Raw genomic sequence first — 21,221 nt, forward strand, 5'->3', positions numbered from 1 at the left:
GGTACAAAGGCTTCTTAAAAGACTGCCCCACTGACACCTGTCTGTTGATGAGTTCAAGAAAATATATGGAAATTTTTTCCCATATGGTGATGCATCAAAGGTATGTACTGTAGAGCATGTTTTTTTTTTTTTCCACATAAAACTTGGTTGACATTGTATGTCAAGTGCATTGCATTTAAAGGCCAAGTATGGTCATATTAAGGCAGTTTATCACTTAGGCATTGCAATTTATGTGTATATTTATGAATACCCTTTGTGCTTGTTTTTGTGGATTTTACAGAATATCTTTAGTACATATGGGACAGTGTATGAATATTTAGACTGGTACAGAGTAAGATAACGTCAGATTTTAAGATTAAATTTAAAAGTGATATGGCATACATAGGCTTATTAGTTAATATGAAATTGCTATCATTCGTACCTTTCATTGAAGTATGATTTTTGTATCTATTGACATAAAAACAAAAAGGCACTGGATATTTATTTGTTTTTACTGATAAGAGTTATTTTTAATTTAAAACTTGATTAGAGGCAATATTGATTTTGAATATGAACTACAGTATTCATAACGTATTTACAACTTTACTAATGCTACTATGTTTCACACCATCACAAATTATGACTAGGGTACTCTTATTTTGTCTCAGTAAATATCCCAGCTGTTTTATAGGCGGTGCTTATGATTGCTTGTATTCAATTTTACATATAATTTTAATGAAGTTTTAAAACCAGCTATGTCACAGAGGTTCATATACTCTTTGACATTTTTGGTTGGTTGTTAAACTGGTGGTATGTGTATGTCCCACCTCTATAGCATTTCAACACTATCATGACAGCCTACAATGCGATGCAGCACAAAAGGACCTTAGTGGAATTCCTCCACTTTAACTTCACCAAATTTCCTCTAATCTCAACTCTCTGTCTCATACCTCTCTCTTTTGGATCCCATAGAGACCCTGCAGACCCTGTTATAAATTATTCCATGTCTCCCCTACATCATTACCTTGCCTTTACATTTGGAACTTCCATAATGTCATTTACGTACAGCATTATTCTCATTCTGCTCTGCCATCTGACTCCTAATATTCATCTTCAAGTTGTATTCCCAGATTGGAAGGAATTTTTAAATGCATATTCATTTCCTTATTTTGGAATTAGGTAAAGATTGAAAAGGCAAACAGACAAATGGGGAGGTTAAAAGTAAGGTTGTTTGTAAGTCTAGAATGATCAGTATTTCTGTACAGACAAGAATCTTGGTAAGACAGTGAAACTATAAAAGGTTTTTGTTGATCTGAGAATAAGTTTCAAGTACAAAATTAGGATAAGGATGGCAGTGTATAGTTAGAAGAAATGATACCATTAAAGGACAATATGCAAGCTCTATATGTTGATGAAATAATGATTAAAGGGAGATGGAGATGGCTGGGACATGTCTATCACACAAACAAGGGAGAATATTATTCAATAGTATCAGCTGGCTCTTGTGGGCACAAGAAGATTTGAAGATACATAAACAGGATGAGAACTATGCACAGAGAGGACATAAACAGAATGAGAACTATGAACTGAGAGGCTTGAGAAGAGTGGAGATTAGTGTAACTGAAAAGGAAAGACAAGAGTGGTAGTGTTGCAATGTTAGAGGTGATGATGATTGATATATATGTACACATACATTATATATACGTATATATATTTTCATTTAAATCCACTATATTAATACAGTTGAAAAACATTTCAATCCAAAAAGCTATAAAATTTCCATCCTCACACTATCAGAGACAAGACACTCACCTTGTGCCGGAAATAAAAGGGAAAGCTTCTCTTTGGCTTTACCATTATTAGGAAGTTTGAATTAACCAAGCAAATGCAGTCATCAATTAAGAGACATGTTAACATATAATTGTAAAGTTTGTAATTCTTCACATTGGAGTTATATGTTAGTAACCATCCTTTCTATTGATTCCTGGAAATGAAGTGGCCAGTTGCATGTGACAGAAATGGCTTATGTTGCTACTGAAGGGTAAACGATTTTGCAAAGATTTCAGATGACTGCCATGTCACAGATTTTATTTTTGTCGAAGAAAAAAGTATAACAGCTCTAGCTAGCAACCTACTTTAATTTTTTTAAATGCATAATGGAAAGAGCTTGTCTATGAAATGTACCAGATATTTAGTCTTTGTAATTGTAATTTGATTGATTTGAAGATTTTATCTCTGTTGTTACTAAATATAGACATCATAGATTATTTCTGTGTAGTATTGAGAGGTGGAATTGTCATAGGGCCCAGTTTGTAAAGTTTATATGTATATCTTATGTTACGCTCTTAACAGAAGTGGTATGATGTAACTAATTGCATTGAAAGTTGTTGTTAATATTTTTCAAGAATATATTTTTTCCTTCTGTCACAACTCAACCCTAACACTGTCCAGTGTGTACTAAATTGCATGAGTAGTAACTACCTCTCCAATTTTTACATTAAAACCAGATTTTTATTTTTTTTCTCAGAAGTAAAGTGTTCTTGATGAATTATCTATGAAAATATATTTTTAAATTGAACTTTGTTCTTTTGACATTTAAAATGTAATTATTCGTTTAATAAAAAAACTTCTTAAACATTAATACAGTATACATGGAACCATTAAAGAATTACCGTCAGTGTAAACTGCATGTTGTAACAGTTTCTCTTAAAGATTTCATATTCTGTGTAATCACTAACTGTCATTACTTTGTATATTAAGAAATGTATTGAAAGATTATGAAAACTACTGTTTATGAAATTACTATAAAAGAGTCGTTGATTAAGAATTACATATATAGTCATAGAAGCCTTGTAAACCCTGCCTTTGTATCCTGGCTATGTGACGCCAAATTATTAGAAGAAGTCAAACCTCGTTCCTTAAAAACCCCTTAATATTCTGGCTATTAACTTCAGTGAGTAACAAGCATGGATTCATATAACTAAGAGAAGAAGGTTAAAGAGACTACCAACTTATGATTTTGTTTATTTGTGCTTTCCATAATTTCTTAGCTTTTTCTGCCTTTTGTTTTTGCCATGGTAAATTGGCAATAGAATATTTTCAGTGGCTGTTAGTTTTTCAGTTGTAATCTCTTTAGATTAACTTTTTAAAAGTTAAGTAAAAATCAAAAAGGGGCCATCCAAACGAGGTTTGACTAGATTGTGTGCAACTCTTCATCACTTGCCTTCCCAAGCAGTTTGCGGAGCACGTGTTTCGGACCTTTGACGCAAATGGAGACGGTACAATAGACTTCAGGGAGTTCCTGTGTGCACTCTCCGTCACATCCAGAGGCAAACTAGAACAGAAGTTAAGATGGGCCTTCTCAATGTATGATTTAGATGGCAATGGATACATCAGTCGGCAAGAGATGCTGGAAATTGTTACAGTAAGTTTTATGTGTTTTTAATTGGCTGTATATGTAGTAAATCTTCAGCAATGTAAAAGTGTAGTGCTTTTACTCAAGTAAGCCGTAGTTCTAGTGAAGATGTTTGGTGTTCATTTATTAATTTAAGCCACTAACAGTTAAAATGTTTAAAGAGAAACTGAATACTACTGCATCACTGAGTTACTTCACATTGTGATGTCAAGGGATTATGAATACAGGCAGTCCCCGGCTTACGACAGAAAAGTCATTGTAAGCCAGAAAATTGTCAAAAATCTTAAGAAAACCTTAATTTTAATGCTTTGGGTGTATTAAAAACTATGTAAACTGCATTTTTATTACATTTTTTTATTAAAAAAACTGTCAAATATTGTTTATTTTGCATTTTTGGAGTCATATTTCTTCTGTCAGATTGGCATCATAAGTGGCGTAACCCAGGAACATGTGTCATAAACCTGAAAATAATTTCTGGTGAATATAATTACAAAGCGCCGTAACCTTCGAATGTCGTAAGCCAAACCCTCGTAAGCCGGGGACTGTCTGTACAGGCAGTCCCCGGTTATCGGCTGGGGTTCCGTTTTTGGCTGGGTGCTGATGAGTGAAAACCACTATTAACCGAAACTTGGCAATTTATGGCACTTTATGGCGCCAAGTTTCGGTTAATGGCTCCTCTTGTCAGGTATGTTATGGCGATTAACTCTATTATCTGCACCTTATGCCGCTGATAACCAAAACCTATCCAGTAATGGGTGGACCCATAAAAAGCTGATTGTATGGCATTAGACAAGCGCTATAAAACCGGATTGCCATTAACCGAGTCCGCCGATAACTGGGGACTGCCCGTATGTGGATCCCTGCTCAGGTGGGGACTATGGGAAATGAAGATAATAATAAGGAAAAAAAGCCACAACCACTTTGGCCAGATTAAATGTGGCCATTTTTGTCGCTGGTTATTTGACATCTCTAAAACTCATTACATATATTATATCTAATATATACAGACTTTATGAATTGACAAATCGATAATAACAAATTAAAACAGGTAAAATCCATTACTTTATTATACCATTCTTCATGCCAAAAGAAGCATCTCACTGAACTTATTTTCTCTTTTCTTTGAATTGGTCACACTTGATAGACCAGCAGAGATTTGAAGAATAGACCACTTGACCCAATCCTGTATGCAGATTGTAGGTCAAACTTATAGCTAAGCATATTTTATGTTTGTCCAAACTCCAACCACCAGTGAATGTCAAAATTTTGGCAAAAATTTAGTTGGTGAAGTTTTGTCAAAATATTCTATTCTAGTTGTAGACCAATCTGTTAAAAAGCTTAAATGAATTTATAGGAAGAAGTTAATTTATAAATAGTGAACTTGATTGTCATTATCAGACTTTTTCAAATTCTTTTTTGCATTACACAAGATTTCCCAAAGTTCCTTTTAGAGTGAGGTAAGAGGGTAGATTTCCACTTGATGCATTATGGAATCCATACTGATATTGAAGTAGTAGTGAAGGCAGTGTTTAAACTGTATAACATTTTCTCTAATTCCCAGTTGTATTACTGTACATATATGAAAAATTTAATCAGGTTGCATCATAAGAAAGGAAGTTCATTTTCTTTGGGGACTGAACATCTCAGGTTTGATATGCTATGAATGATTATTGTTCATACGCAAACAAACCTGAGGTCTTAACAATAGGATAATTTCTAGCGCCTAGCAGGATCCGGTTAAAAAACAGATGAAAGCAAGCAATCTTGTCATATCTGCCTGGGCGAGAGTCGTGGTTAACCTCTCTTGGCCTTTACCCGGTTCATTGCCCATTTCACTTGTGTTTAGTGTGTGTGTGTGTGTTTTGGCTGATATTATGGCTTCTGCTCCTTCTTGGCCTCGTCAACGTGTGTGCCCCGGAATTCCAGGTTTTCTGTGTTCTCGTTTTTTGGCTTCAGCGACGACTGATCCCCACATCACATGTAACAGGTGCCGTTCTAATTTTTGTACTATAACGAATCCTTGCACGGAATGCCGGGCATGGCCTAAAGAGCAGTGGAAGTTGTTTTATAGCAAGAGAGAGCATCGGAGGGTTTCGACTCTTCCTTCACGGGAAGGTTTTTCGCCTCTTCCCGATGCTTAGTCTCCTGCAGTATTCACCCCCCATAGTAGCGTTGTTCCTGTGTCCCCTTCCCTTTTTTCTTCCATTGATTCGTCACTGGAAGTATCGGGAGGCCACCAGGCTGATGTTTGTAATGTAGCCCCTTCTTCTTCGGGAGTTAATTTGATTCCAGAGAAGGGGGAGGCTTTTTCATCATTCTCATTTATTCCAGAGTCGGAGGCATCCAAGATGGCGGCGATTTGGAAGATGGTCGGGCTAGGGGGTCCCCCGTCCTTGGAGGGGTTGCTAGCGCACTTTATGGAGGCTCGCTAACCCCCTCCTCAGGCTGGCCAGGCCATCCCCCCTCCCCCCGGCCTTGTCTTCGTGGGTAGCTGAGGTCAGCCATCTTGTATTGCTCTGCTAGTGACTGCTGCCACTTCTTCAAGTCGGAGGGAAGCCGTGTCAGCCCCGTTGATGACGACACAGGATCCGTCGTTGTGTATTATCACCACTTGTGACGTCACTCCCATCGATGACATCACTCCCAGTCGTCTCCTCTGCACTGCCTCTCTCAGCCATGACGTCATCCCTGCTGCCCAGTTCGCTACATCTCCCTTCCATGTCATCAGAGCCTTCTCTTGCAGATCAGTATGAGGTTATATGCCAGGCAGTGCTAAAGAGGTTGGACTCTGTTTTGGATGATAAGTTGGCTGCCTTGTTGTTTGAGAGGACTGGAAGGAAATATGTTGCTTCGTTCCCGCCTCCTGCAAAGAGATCGCATAAGAAACCAGTGTTATCTTCCTCTCCCTCTTCCCCTCTAAGCCACGTCAACGTATCAAGCGTTGGAAGGCAAAGGACTTTGCTCTTTCTTCGCCTACGAGGGAGGAACAATGCGGACGTGTTCTTGAGAGTGTTGGTGTTTTGGAGGTCTTAGTGTAACTTCCCTTGAGCAATCTGCAGTGGCTGCTTCGTCATCTGCATCGAATCGCGGGGCGTGTTGCAACCTCCCCCGTCCGTGCACATCGCGAGCATGTTGCAGCCTCCCATGTCCATGCACATTGCGAGCGTGTTGCAACCTCCCCTGTCCGTGCACATGATGCAAGTGCTCCTTCTTCTCCAAGGCCTATTCGTCGCCGTAAGGATCTCAAGGCACCTGTCAAGAGGTCGAAGGTGGTGAGCGCGGAGTTGGTGCAGCAGGAGTGTTTGCCTGCCCCTCTCACTTGTGCTTCCAAGAGTTCGACTCTGGGGATTCTCCTTCGATCTCAAGTGTTCAGGATTCCTCTCCAACTCATGTTCGTACATCTGTCACACCCGTGACCATTCACTGACATGTTAATGAGTCATCTGTTGGAGGAGTACATAGTGATGTTCCTAGTGTTATACGTAGTGGGTTCGTCTCGGGAGCCGACGCGTGGACCCAGCCCAGACAAGTTAGTTTGGTATTTTGGGCTGTTTGGCTGCTGATCCTTCCATTAATTTTAATGGGAAGGTGCCTTAGAGGAGTCTACACATCCTTCTCATTGTCGGTCTCCATTGCTGGAGCAGAAGGAGGGAGACACCCAAGAGTTTTTGTCTTCCTTTTTGGAAGTTCTTGATCTCATTTGTGAGTTCAACAATTTGGAAAGTAGGGCTCAGGCTCGGTCGTCTTATACTCCTTCTTGCTTGGAAACCTTGGTGGGAGCTACACAGGATCCCAAATCATCTCTTCAGTTTCCTTTGTCGGGGCATGTCCAGTCAGTCTTGCATAAGGTTAACGCCTCTGTTTCGGACCAGGACGGTTCGCTTCGCTCTAGGAGCTCTGCCAAGCTACTACCCCTGCCTCTCACAAGACATAGGAAGTACTATACTACGAACTCTGCATTTTTTATGTCGCGCGATCTTAACCCAGACGTCATTCGCCTGAAGCCGGGATTGACTTTGGAGCAGGTGAGGTCGGTGGCTCCGTTCTTGTCTCCGCAAGATGCCTCAGCATTGGAATCTACTGTAGCCTCCATGTTGCAGACAGTTTCTTGTCTGGACTTCTGGTCTGTGGTCATTGCCAAGATAGCTTCTGACAGGTCCCCGGAAGGGTTGGTGAGTGCATCCTCACTTGCCAGTCTGTTGCAGTCCGGGGGCAAGGCATTTCATATACTATGGCTCACCTCACTGCTAATTTATGGGCTAACCTTCTTCTGATTAGAAGAGACGCAGCTTTGTCTAGGATGGAGAGATCAATTGACACGGAGTCCTTGCTGGCATTGAGGAACAGAGATCTGTTGGAGTCCCAATATTTATTTCCTCTGACAGAGCTCGAGAATGCGATAGACCAGCGCCGGGCTGACACCAAAGACAGACTGGTGCACCAGGCTGTGTCTAAGTCGGAGTCTCGTCCTCGAAGACGTCTGGCTCCTCCTCCTCCTCCCCCTGTCCAGCAGCATTCAAGATCGTTGCCTGGTAGGCCGTCGAGGAATTGGAGTTCGGCAGGGCCTTCCCGTTCAACTCAGCCTAGGTCAGAGGATCAACGCCCCTTTCGCTCTCGTTACTTTAAGCCAAGAAAGGGCCCAAGGGGCAGGGGGGGTGCCTGGCGGGCCACTGGGCCAAGTGGCAGAGTTATGGAGCGGAGAAGTGGGTGGTAGATGTCCTTCGGGTGGGGTACCTACTGCCATTCGACTTCTCTCCTCCTCTGTTAGACAAGCCGCAGCTCAGGAAGGCATATCCTCCAGATTCTCTGAAGTTCTTGGCTCTTCAGGAGGAAGTGCAGAAGAGAAGATGCTAGACAAGGATGCGATAGAGGAAGTGGTGCGTCCGTCTCCGGGGTTTTACAGTCACATCTTCTTGGTGCCCTAGGTGTCGGGAGAATGGAGGCCTGTGATCGACTTATCCACCTTGAATCACTTCATCAGGAAGGCACGGTTCAAGATGGAGACCCCACGTTCAGTGTTGGCAGCTGTGAGGGAAGGCGACTTCATGCTGTCGATAGACTTAAGGAATGCATACTTCAAATCCCTGTTCATCCGACGTCCAGGAAGTTCCTTCGCATCTCTCTCAGGGACAAGGTCTTCGAGTTCAAAGTCTTGTGCTTCGGGCTGACAACAGCCCCTCAAGTGTTCACAAGGTTCTTCTCTCTCGTGTCAAGTTGGGCCCATGCTCAGTGGATCCGTTTGCAGAGGTACCTTGACGATTGGTTAGTCTTGGCAGTTTCCAGGGAAAAGCTGCTGCAGGACAGGGATCGTCTACTTCAGTTCTCTCTGGAACTGGGCATCGTAGTCAACCAGGAAAAGTTGAACCTTGTACCCAGTCAAAGGATTCCCTACTTGGGCGTGGTCATTGATACGACAGTGGCAAAAGTTTTCCCGTCGGATCAGAGATTGGAGAAGTTGAGGGTGGTGGCACTTGACTTCCTGTTGGAACCACATCAGTCAGCTCATCAGTGGCAGGTTCTTCTGGGAGTGTGTCTTCCCAGAGAAGCTGGTCCCTCATGGGCATCCTCATCTTTGGTCTGTGCAATGGAGACTGGGAGAATTCTGGTCTCCAGCGGGGGACTCACCCCTGTTAATGGTTCCACTGTCTCTGGAAGTGATCCACTGGACTTCCTTCTATTATCAGACGCCTCCCTCGCAGGTTGGGGGCTCATTTAGGCAGCCTCATCACCTCCTGGGTCTGAAGGAGTTTTGGGAGAAGGTAGAAGGTCCTTCTGTCATTCTCATGTCAGACACACCCAGCAACGGAATGTGGTTGCAGACAAAACTCAGTCGTCGGGATCAGATCCCAGGCACAGAGTGGTCCCTTTATCAAGTGGTAGCAGACAAGCTTTTCCAGGTTTGGGGGATATCCATGCTGGACCTTTTTGCAACTCACTTCAACAGGAAGCTAGAGATATTTTTTCAGTGGTCCCAGATCCTTTAGCATTGGCAGAGGACACATTCCAACATCCCTGGGGACATCCTGGAGGTGTATGCCTTCCCTCCATTTTGTTTTATCGGTCAAGTTCTGAATAGGCTAATGAGTTCACAGGGTCTTAGGAAGACTTTGGTAGTCCCTCAGTGGCCTCAGGCAGCCAGGAATGGTTCCCAGAATCTGCTGTCGTTGTTGTCAGAGGTTCCGAGGGAGATTCCCCTTTGGCGACATCTCCTGTGTCAGCCCCATGCAGAAAGGTTCCACCCATCAGTAGAATCCCTGTCTCTTCACGGTTGGAGGCTATCAAGCATCTCCTCCAAGCGAGAGGCTTTTCTCAGAGAACAGCAGGACATATGTCCAGCAGTCTCAGAAAGTCGACCTCTGCAGTTTATCAAGGCAAATGGGCGATCTACTGTGATTGGTGTCGTAAATGGGGTTTTGCTCCACTCGCAACCTCTATTCAGCGAATAGCAAACTTTTTAACCTTCCTCAGAGACGAGAAACGTTTGTCCGTTTCTGCCATTAGAGGCTACAGGGCGGCCCTGAGTTTGGTGTTACACCTTAAAGGTATCGACATCTCCTCTTCCTGGGAACTTTCCATGCTAGGTAAGGGGTTTGAGCAGTCGAGTTCTCCTAGAGAGCTCAAGCCTCCGACGTGGGATGTTTCCTTGGTTCTCAAGAGCTTCACTAAGAGTCCGTATGAGCCCTTGCATTGCTCATCTTACAGGAACTTGACACTCAAGACAGTTTTCCTTCTGGCCTTGGCATCTTCCAAGAGGGTAGGAGAGCTCCACGGTCTGAGCTATGAGGTGAGCACACCAAGGGTTGGGGGTCGGTGTCCTTCGAATTTGTCCTGGAATTCATGGCCAAGACCCAAAATCCTTCTGTGCACGATGACAGATTCACTTCGATTTCCATTCTATCACTGAATGACTTGTGGGTGGTGGTGCTCAAGAGCTTTTGTTGCTTGTGCCCTGTCCGGGTCCTGTGTTGCTATTTAAAAGGACTCGGCACCTTAGACCAGGCTGCCGCAGACTTTTTGTTAACACAGGCTATACAAAGAAAGAGGTGTCTAAGAATACTATCTCTTTTGGATACGGGAAGCCATCAGACAGGCATACTTGACTCTTGATGATTCCACCACCACGTCTGTGCAGGCTAGAGAGCATGACATTAGGGGTATTGGTTCCTCTCTGGCTTTCAAAAAGAACTTGGCTGTACATAGAGTGCTGAGCGCTGGTATTTGGTTACGCCGGTCTGCATTCACCTCCTATCTTAAGGATGTTTCCCACAGATCTGCAGACACATTTTCCTTGGGTCCTGTGGTGGATGCCCAACAGGTTGTGTAACTCATAGTTGCCCTTAACAGGGCACTTCTGTATCTTACCTAAGATAATTGTGTGGACGAGAGAATGAGTGCGTTGGCTGGTCTCCTTCTTTCTCTTGTACCTTTCCTTCTTCCTTCGGGTGGGTTAAGGAATAGACACGTCATTCGTTGGACTGGTCTGATACAGGTGAGTAAGGTAGTCACTGATAGTGTGGTCACTTAATATACAAATATCATACCCTCTATTCAGTAGCATATGCTCCACTCCTTGGCAAGGAGGAGTTGGAGTAGTTCAAACCATGGTGTATTGGTTTGCTATTGGACAGTCAAAGTTTCTCTTTGGTTCCCTATACAATGGTTCTTCCATATATCATTGTACGTTTGAGTGATTAGATATCAATTTATCTAGCTTCTCAACGGGCTTCAGTCCCTCTCCAGAAGTCATTTCTTCTGGAAGCAGAACTGGTGGGTAGTACCCCAGCCGGTTTAGGATGTCTTGTAGCTCTCTCCAAGTATGAGTCTATCCTATTGTTAAGACCGAAGGTTTGTTCGCGTATGAACAAATGACAAATTTTCTAAGACTATTTGTATTTTTCATAGCTACAAACCTGAGGTCTTAACATTATACTGCCCACCTCTAGCTGCCCCTCTATGTGTTAAGACCATCCTGAGTTGGGAAAGACTGACATGGTGGTGTAGGTGAGTGGTCTTTGACCACTCTTCACCCGATCTACGCATGTGTTGCCAGATATCACAAGATTTCTTGCTTTCATCTGTTTTGCAACCGGATCCAGCTATGCGCTAGTAATTATCCTATTGTTAAGACCTCAGGTTTGTAGCTATGAAAAATACAAATTGTCTTAGAAAATTTGTCATATTTGATATTATAAAGTGATATCACAACTACATGGTCATTGACCCCAAACTTATCAATATATGTACATTATACTGAAATGGTGGATGACTTACAAATGAGGGTTTCTTTTGTAATATACTGACAGTTATTTCTTTGCCGTTTTTTCTAAGTTCAGTAGTATGACAAGATACTCTGAAGTTCTTGGTCCATGATAAGATTGGTAATACCAACATAACTTGAACCTAGTTACTTGTCAAACCACAGCTATTATGCAATGGCTGCTTTGTCCCTTTTTTGACTGCTACATATCTACATTTTCTCTTAATTTGGAAAGTATGAACATATATTTGTAAATCAACAATGATGATGCTGTCAATTTTTTACCTTCAACAGTTGTATATCATTAATTTGGCATACATATTTTCTTCATTAATGGTAGTAGGTCATGCAATTTTTAAGTTGCACCAACAATATGTATTATTTTATATATAAATATATCTGGACTTTATGAATTATATTTTGCTTGTGCATATTTCTGTAGATTGTTTTTATCTGAGTGCGCTTGAATTTTATTTGCCATTCATCTTTGGCATCATTGACTTTCAGTTTCTAAGTAGCATGTTGAAGTGTAGGAAAAGAAATGCTGAAAACTTCTTAATGTTTACATGATTTTAATTACCATTTCTGGCTCTTGAACAGGCAACATTTTGTGATCAATAAATTGTACTGTTGACTTTTAAAATGAGAAGGGAAAAAGGGGACTTCACACATACAGATACATTGCTCAAAAACTAGAAGAGCCATCCCAGTCTCATGAGTATATTTCTGGGCTCAGCTCGTGTCGCCCTATGAAAGGATCCTTAATATCATTCTTTCTAGGCAAAATTAATCTAAATCTTACAGAGAAAAACAAAATTAAGAAAATGTCAGTAAAAGAACTGACATCGCTCACTCTATAAAAGAAGTGTCGGTATGAGAATAGGGGCGAGTGGGAACACTACCACGAGTCATTCAACATTTAGACCTTCCAATCCAAAATCCCCACTAGCGAGAGCTGATACTAACAGGTGATGCGGCCGCTACTACTACTACTAAGGACGCCACGGACAGCAGCGCCCCTAGCGGACATCCTTAATATTTAGCAGTACGCGTTGGACGCATTTTTTCAGTGTGCTAATCTCTTGGATTTATCTCCTCTTCTTTACCATGGAACGTGCTGCCATCGCATCGGCTAAGTTAAGTGCCTCATAAGTAGTATTTTACTGTATTTTAGTCTTCCAGGAACCAGTATTTTCCTTCTAATAGGTCATATACGGTTTCCCGGTCGGCTAGTGGCGGCGCCATGCTGCCTCATGTCTAGAATTCCCGGTCTTCCATACTGGACTTCTTGTACTTATGGGCTTACTATATCACGTTCATCGTTTTTACATCGTCTTTTTAGCTAGGTTAGCCCGTTTACCATTCTCTTAGTTTGGTATTTAGGGCTATTCTGTATTCTGGCCCAGCATCCCAGCTCTTGCTCTTCACGACTATCGCTGGCTCCGAGTAGTCTTCTGTTCCTCGGAACAGTTGCCTCCTCCTGGCTTCTTTTTCTTTTACTAAAAGTGTCTTTTCCACCTGTTATGATGTAATTTTAGTTCTTTTTAGGGTGTTAGGCTAGCCTAGGTGCATGTCCCATGTATTGGTACAGCCTGGTTCACGTGGCCCTCCCACGGTTGTGTTACTATCGCGGCTTAGGCCACTGGCGGCCACGTGTTCCACCGCACCTACCCTTCCCCTTCCCTCCCTACAGGTATAGGGAGGGGTGGGTCTGGGGGACCCTTGGTTGCTATGACAAACCTCAGTAGCCTTCCTCCCTCCTTCTCTGAGGAGGCCAGGGGTTCTCCCATTGTGGGGTTTAGGGCGACCACTTGTTTCGGGTACCGGGTCTCCGAAGCGGTGTAGTTGTTGAGACGGGGAGGAGTATGGCCACCCCCCCCTCTCTCTCTCCCGCCGCGTTACGCCGGGGACCCCCCTCCCAGTTGTTCAGTCCCACCCTTCCCCACTATAACGAACGGAGCCTTCCGCCGCAGCCGGGGCACCTTTAGTTATAGTTCGTCTGGCTCCGCTAGCGGGCGGGGGTAGGTCACTTCTCGTGGTCTATTGCTTGCCTACTATATCCTTCCCTTTTTCCCCGCTACCGGAGGAGAGCTGGCTTCTTACCGGGCACTCTTCTAGTAGACGGGGGAGGAAAGTTCGATGATTATTTTGTTATTTTTAAGGATATACCCTAATTTTTACGATGAATTTTAGTATTATAGACTGTGTGTATACCATCTCCGTCGTTCTCCGTCGTGGTTTCATACCTCACCACCACACCTGGTTGGATTTTTTTCTCTTGTCTCCGGCGTAGCCGGAGACAAACGCCAACCTTCTTGTTACCACACGTATTATGGCGGGGCTCTGGTTTAATCTAACTTTACCGCTCCGGCATGCAGCGGAGCAATTGTTAGGCTGTAAGTGTTCTCCTGATGCTTATGTATCTTTCCACTTACAGGCTACCAACTGTCAGGTCCTAGGGTGCAATGCGACCTTGTACGACCCATGCGCCCACGATGAGTGCAGGACTCACGCCCCATGTGCCACCGAATCACAACGCCATGATCGTCTGGCACCCGGAAGCCTGCTCCATCTGTTACGACCTTGTCAGTCAGCTGGTGGGGGGGGGGAGGGTAAGTCGATTGTAGACTTCTTTATCGTATTACTAACAACACTTAGTTATAAAGCTTGTTAACCCCGTCCCCGGCACTAGAAGCTTCATTTCGCCTTCTCTTTCAGGCTGCCGGTGTGAGGGAAGTCGCCCTAGCAACCCTGAAGGCTTGGGTGGGCGGCTTCGGCAAGAACGCCGCCAAGGGCCAGCCATACATCCTGGACAAGAAGCTGGCCATTCAGATCTTCCCCGGCGGCAAGTCAACAGGATATGTTGACCCCATCTCTGCAGCCCCTCTCATCGCTTCTATCCAGCAAGAGGTGCAGCAGTCGTTAGGGGCCGTGGCCACGCAGGAGACGGTCCCAGATGTCGCAACCCTGGACCTTAATATTGAGCCTATGGCGGTAGGTGCAGAGGATTTGTTAGTTGAGGTAGGTGTGTCGGGTGTGCCCAAGGTCTTTCCTTGGGCGCTCCTGGATCTTCTCCTGTCCCTTCTTCTACTGCCTCTTTCCAAGGATTTTCGGGATCTGAGATCCCTGCCCGCTCTCCCGCTCTCTCTGTACCCCCAAAGGTGAAGGGACAGAGAGAACCGAAGACCCTCGTTAAGACGACTTCTAAAAAGTCGTCGTCGTCTTCTTCAGCTAAGAAGTCTTCGACTTCCTATGCTGACGCGGTGAAGGCTAAGCCGAGCTCTTCCTATTCAAAGAGCTCTAGAAGCAAGGCTTCTAAGGAGAAGGCTCGCGCTCCTGCTGAGCCAATGCCTTCTCCGGCCTCCACCGCATCCACTCCGGCAACGCCGGTTGGAGTAGCGGGACCGAGCACCTTTGATCCCACTGCCTTCTCAGCAGTGGTGATGCAACAGGTAGGAGAGATGGTCGGCTCACAGGTCTCCGCCCTCGGAACCAAGTTCGAACAGATGTTCGCGCAACTGTCGAACACTTTGAGTCAGTCGGGCCAGTCCATCCAAGATCTCTCTAACAGAGTTAGAGAGAATGAGGACCGAGTAGCTGGGCTTGCTCAGGTTCCTTACCCAGTCTCCCCAGTAGCAAGTGCTGGTATTCCCCAGCTTCCTCCTTATGAGTCGCTACCAGCCTTCTCCATGGATAACCCATGGAGAGTAGCCGCTTACGCTCCATTCAAGGACGGTATGATCTCTGTCCCGGAGTGTGGAACTCGAAGGATTGAGGACTTCGAGTTTTATCCTCCGGGATTGACGCAGCCTTTCATTGGGTATGCTAGGCTGACCGCAGCGGCGCTCACTAGGGAAGACAAGATCACCAGAGAGCATGTGCTTTATAGTAGAGAGCACGCTCAGCGGGAATGGGTTCACTGCCTTGAGGACTGGGAGTGTACCAACACCAAGCTCCAGGCTTTCAAGAGTCCTTTTACTATTTTTTGCGACGGAGGAGGAGGCTTCTCTTCCGTTCGCTACCAAAATAGTGGAAGCGACTCTTCAGGCAGTCCTCAAGGATGAGCCCATGCCACAACTGAGGGAAGCGGAGTACTTCTCCGCTCTTCCCAGCTTTCGGGGAATTGTGGGAGAACTTGCCTTCCACTTTCACGCTTGGTAAGCTCAAACCGGACTGTGCAATGGACCAGTTTGGTGAAAAGCTTCCGAGGCTGCCTGATACCTTGATTCAGGCAGAGTTCGACGCTCGAACTAGGTTTGGGAGATCCCTCAATTCTCTAATCATTACTGAGATGGCTGCTTTATCGTATGGCACAGAACCTTTATTTAAGATTTCTGGCCAAAGTCTCAGCTTCAAACGGTTCAGGAACGGATGCTTTCGACTTCTTGCCTAGCTAGGATGGAACTGTCGAAAGCACGTTCTGCAGGAATGCACTATTAGGCACGAACCTATAGGCTCCTGGCTTCCAGCATGTGGGGGGCGGACCTCTTCCCAGAGTCCGCGGTGAATGAGGTACACCATGAGGCTGCTAGGCTCAACCAGAGCCTCAGAGCTAGATGGGGTATCTCCTCTTAAGAGGAAACAAGAATCCGCCCCCGCTGCTGGTAAGAAACCAAAGAAGGCTGGTAGAAGATTCCAGCCTTACCAGAAACGTCAGCAGCAGCAGCAATTTGTTCAGGCCGTCCCAGTTACCCAACAGGGACAGCCTGCAACTTCAAAACAGACCCAACCCATCCTCCTTGTGTCTCCTCAGTCGCAACCCTCGACCTCTTACGCACTCTCGCCGGCCTTCAACCCTGTTTATGAAAGTCAGGCTTACCCTCCCTTTCGGGGCAGGCGAGAGGTAGCAGAGCGAGGCCACTTTCGCCAGCGGGCTCAGGTATTAGAGCGACAAGGGGTAGGCAGTTCAGAGGAGGGCGTGGAGGTCAACCCGCCCAACAACAATGAGGCTCCCCAGGTAGGTAGGAGGGAGGTTGTTCCTCTTCCGTCACAGGTGGGGGTTCAGCAATTGGGCACAGAGCATAGTGTCCAAGGGATTGGGTTGGAGTTGGATCAAAGATCCCCCTCCAATCAGATCATTTTATCAGGAACCGTCAAAGGAATGACAGATTATGCGAGAACTCCTTCAGAAAGGAGCTATTGCAAGAGTCAAGCATTTAAAATTTCAAGGTCGCTTATTCAGCGTGCCAAAGAAAGGTTCAACAAAAAGAAGGGTAATCTTAGACTTGTCAAGGCTAAACTCTTTCATCCGTTGCGACAAGTTCAAAATGCTTACCATTTCGCAAGTAAGGACCTTACTTTCTCGTGGAGCCGGTCACGTGCTCCATCGATCTTACAGACGCATACTATCATATCCCTATAGCCTGGCACTTCCGCCCATTCCTAGGGTTCAGACTAGGAAATCAGAAATTCTCATTCAAAGTGATGCCCTTCGGTCTGAATGTAGCCCCCAGGGTATTCACAAAAATAGCAGAAGTGGTAGTTCAACAATTGAGAACTCAGGGGATAATGGTAGCAGCATACCTCGACGATTGGTTGATCTGGGCACCAACAGTCGAGGAATGTCTCAAAGCCACGGAAAAGGTAGTTCAATTTCTGGAACATCTGGGGTTCCAGATAAACAAAACGAAATCCAGACTTACTCCAGAGTCTCGTTTTCAGTGGCTAGGAATCCAATGGGATTTGTCTTCCCACAATCTGTCAATTCCAGTGGTCAAACGCAAAGAAATAGCCAAAGCTGTGAAACAATTTCTCAAATGCAAACAAACATCAAGGAGAAGCCAAGAAAGAATCCTAGGTTCTCTTCAGTTTGCCTCCTTGACAGACATCCTCCTAAAAGCAAGGCTGAAGGATATAAACCGAGTTTGGCGATCGAGAGCAAACGCCAAATCTCGAGACAAGTTTGTCAGTAATTCCACAGATCCTTCGCAATCAACTTCGTCCATGGACAAAAGTGAAGAACCTGGCCAAACTGGTACCCCTCCAATATCCCCTTCCGGTATTAACCATTCACACGGATGCCTCCCTGTCTGGTTGGGGGGGATATTCTCAATTCAACAACGTTCAGGGGACTTGGTCAGCTCAGTTCCGCCAGCTCCACATAAACGTTTTGGAAGCAATGGCAGTATTTCTTACCCTAAAGAGACTTCTTCCCCCGAAAAAGTCTCATCTAAGACTAGTTTTGGACAGTGCAGTGGTAGTTCATTGCATCAACAGAGGAGGGTCCAAATCCAAACATGTGAACCATGTCATGATAGCCATCTTTGCCCTAGCAGACAAACACAAATGGCATCTGTCCGCCACTCACCTGGCGGGGGTAAGAAATGTGATAGCAGACGCTTTGTCCCGGTCGGTCCCTCTGGAATCAGAATGGTCCCTAGACGACAGGTCATTCCAGTGGATATGCCGGAGAGTCCCAGGTCTCCAAGTAGAATCTCTTCGCTTCACAAGCAAACCACAAGCTCCCTTGCTATGTGGCCCCCAACCTGGACCCTCTGGCTTATGCCACGGACGCCCTGTCGCTAGATTGGAGTCAGTGGAGAAAAATTTATGTTTTTCCTCCAGTGAATCTTCTATTGAAAGTCTTGAGCAAGCTGAGGACTTTCAAGGGACTGGTAGCGCTGGTTGCACCAGACTGGCCCAAAAGCAACTGGTATCCTCTGCTTCTGGAATTGGGTCTCCGACCTCAACGGATTCCCAATCCCAGGCTGTCACAGGCAGTACAAATGAGGACTGTGTTCACTTCCTCAGGAATTCTTCAGACCCTAACTTTATGGACTTCATGAAGTTTGCGGCTAACAAAGATGCTAACATTGATCCACAAAACATCCTCTTCCTAGAGTCAGATAAGAGAGAGTCAACTATTAGACAATATGACTCTGCTGTTAAAAAATTAGCATCCTTCCTGAAAGAATCAAACACTACAACCATGACAGTTAACTTAGCTATATCCTTTTTCAGATCCTTGTTTGAAAAAGGTTTAGCAGCTAGCACTATTACTACACATAAATCGGCTTTGAAGAAGATCTTTCAGTTGGGGTTTCCAGATAGATCTGACTGAATCTTACTTTACGTCTATCCCTAAAGCCTGTGCTAGAACTTAGACCTTCTCAAAGGCCTACTGCAGTCTCATGGTTCTTAAATGACGTCCTCAAAACTAGCATCAGATACTGACAACTGTCGTGCACATTCATAATGCTCCTCAGAAAGACGTTATTCTTATTAAGCCTAGCCTCAGGAGCTAGAATTTCAGAACTGTCGGCTCTATCCAGAGATGCGGGTCATGTAGAATTCCTCCCCTCAGGAGAAGTCCTGCTTGCTCCGGATCGTAGCTTTTTAGCTAAAAATGAGGATCCTCTTGCAAGGTGGGCTCCTTGGAAAGTCATCCCACTTCCGCAAGACCCTTCTCTCTGCCCAGTATCAACTTTAAGAGCCTTTCTATCTCGCACATCCTCAAGATCCTCAGGTTCTCTCTTCATGAGAGAAAAAAGGTGGTACTTTATCAGTAAAAGGTATTAGACACAGATCCTTTACTTCATTAAACAAGCCAATCCTGATTCATTCCCAAAAGCACATGACATCAGGGGAGTAGCCACCTCAATTAACTACTTTCAACATATGAACTTCGAGGATCTTAAAAAGTATACTGGATGGAATCTCCGACAGTCTTTAAACGTCACTATCTAAAGTCCTTGGAATCTTTAAATTTTCTGCAGTAGCAGCGGGAAACATTGTTTCTCCTGATACTGTATAGTAGTCATAGTATAGATCCAGATCTCCTTCCTACCTACCTCGTCTAACATGCCTCACCCTATCGCCATGCTACTCAGATACTCTAGCCTTAGCCGCTGAGGTCATATTAGTGGTTTGTCCCTTATTTTTTTGCTAGGGACATCCACACTTTTGTACTTATAAGGTACTTCAGTGTCCCTACCCTTATTTTTATGCTAGGGTAGGACACAATGTGTTTGTATATTATGTAAATACTTTGCTTAAGTGAATCTGTTTTGTTAACTTACATACATTATTGTATACTACTATGTTTATTATAAGTAGTTAGTTTTAAGTACTTTTGTTGTTGGCTCTCTTTTTTATGCCATTGTTTAGCATAAGTTAGCTTTAAGTACTTAATTTGTATTCTGTATACCTGATTCACTTATATTATATATCTATTTTTACTTCTGTTTTTCATTTGTCCCTTTTTCCCATCTTGCCTGTTTCTCTGGTACTCTTTCATAGGCCGACACGAGCTGAGCCCAGAAAAGGGATTTTGACGTAGGAAAAATCTATTTCTGGGTGATTGGCTCGTGTCGCCCTATGAAACCCACCCTGTCTTGCTTTTCCCCCCCTGCAGGGCAAGATGTTCATAGATTAAGGATGACCGCTAGGGGCGCTGCTGTCCGTGGCGTCCTTAGTAGTAGTAGTAGCGGCCGCATCACCCGTTAGTATCAGCTCTCGCTAGTGGGGATTTTGGATTGGAAGGTCTAAATGGTGAATGACTCGTGGTAGTGTTCCCACTCGCCCCTATTCTCATACCGACACTTCTTTTATAGAGTGAGCGAGTCAGTTTTACTGACATTTTCTTAATTTTGTTTTTCTCTGGTAAGATTTAGATTAATTTTGCCTAGAAAGAATGATATTAAGTGGAACCTTTCATAGGGCGACACGAGCCAATCACCCAGAAATAGATTTTTCCTACGTCAAAATCCTTATCTTATCTGCTTGGTATGCTTAGGATCTGCTTAAAATCATACATACATTTCATTGGTGCAGATTTTGGTATTTTGTTATTAACTTATGGTACATGTGTGAAGAGTAGAGCAGTTAAACCAGGGATGTGCAACCTGGGGCCCTCAAAGGCTTTCATTGCGGCCCTTCTCCTAAAAGTAAATAAGCTATAGTGCGGCCCTCAGAGAGAGAGAGAGAGAGAGAGAGAGAGAGAGGAGAGAGACGAGAGAGAGAGAGAGAGAGAGAGAGAGAGCGCCTCAATCTGAATATTCCAACAACTTTTATAGTAGATATAACTGATCATCTTTAGTGCACTGAATGTTAAACTTCGAGGAAAAGATCAACTAATAAATGAGATGTTCTCACTGATCAAGGCTTCCAGATAAAATGCGTCTGTGGGAGACGCAAATCAGAAACCAGAACCAAGCCCACTTTCCTACGCTGAAAAACCATGACACTAGCAACCCTCAGTATCAGAAGTATGGTGACAAGTTGGCAGTCTTACGAGAGGAATTTTCAGAAAGATTTGGTGACCTCAAGAAACATTCACAAGCCCAAAAAAAATTAGAAGTGTTTGCTTCTTCCTCCTTTTTCCTGCGGATGTGACACCAATTCCTGAGGATAAACAGATGGCAATAACTGAACTACAGTGCAATGATGAACTAAGAAAGAAGTTTAATGATAGTTAAGTATACCAGTTTTATAAGAAGCATGTATCAGTAACAGTGTATCCAAACTCTCTGCTCATGCAAGGAAAATGATGGCAGTGTTGGTAGCACATATGTTTTTGAGCAGCTCTTTTCAAAAATGAATCTGGTTAAAAACAAGCATAGGTCTGTACTT

At 44.2% G+C, this 21,221-nt stretch overlaps 1 protein-coding gene and 1 long non-coding RNA gene across 2 annotated transcripts in view; one reads left to right on the forward strand and one right to left on the reverse strand.

Annotated features, from left to right (window-relative positions):
- LOC135215108 (uncharacterized) lies at positions 1–3,410 on the forward strand. The gene is made up of 2 exons (XR_010314572.1): positions 1–100; positions 3,215–3,410. It is a non-coding gene; the product is annotated as an uncharacterized LOC135215108 (long non-coding RNA).
- The window catches only part of LOC135215472 (neurocalcin homolog), a 736,775-nt gene that overhangs the window by 36,384 nt on the left and 679,170 nt on the right, over positions 1–21,221 (reverse strand).

Source organism: Macrobrachium nipponense, chromosome 5 (genome assembly GCF_015104395.2).
Source record: "Macrobrachium nipponense isolate FS-2020 chromosome 5, ASM1510439v2, whole genome shotgun sequence".
Lineage (NCBI taxonomy): Eukaryota > Metazoa > Arthropoda > Malacostraca > Decapoda > Palaemonidae > Macrobrachium > Macrobrachium nipponense.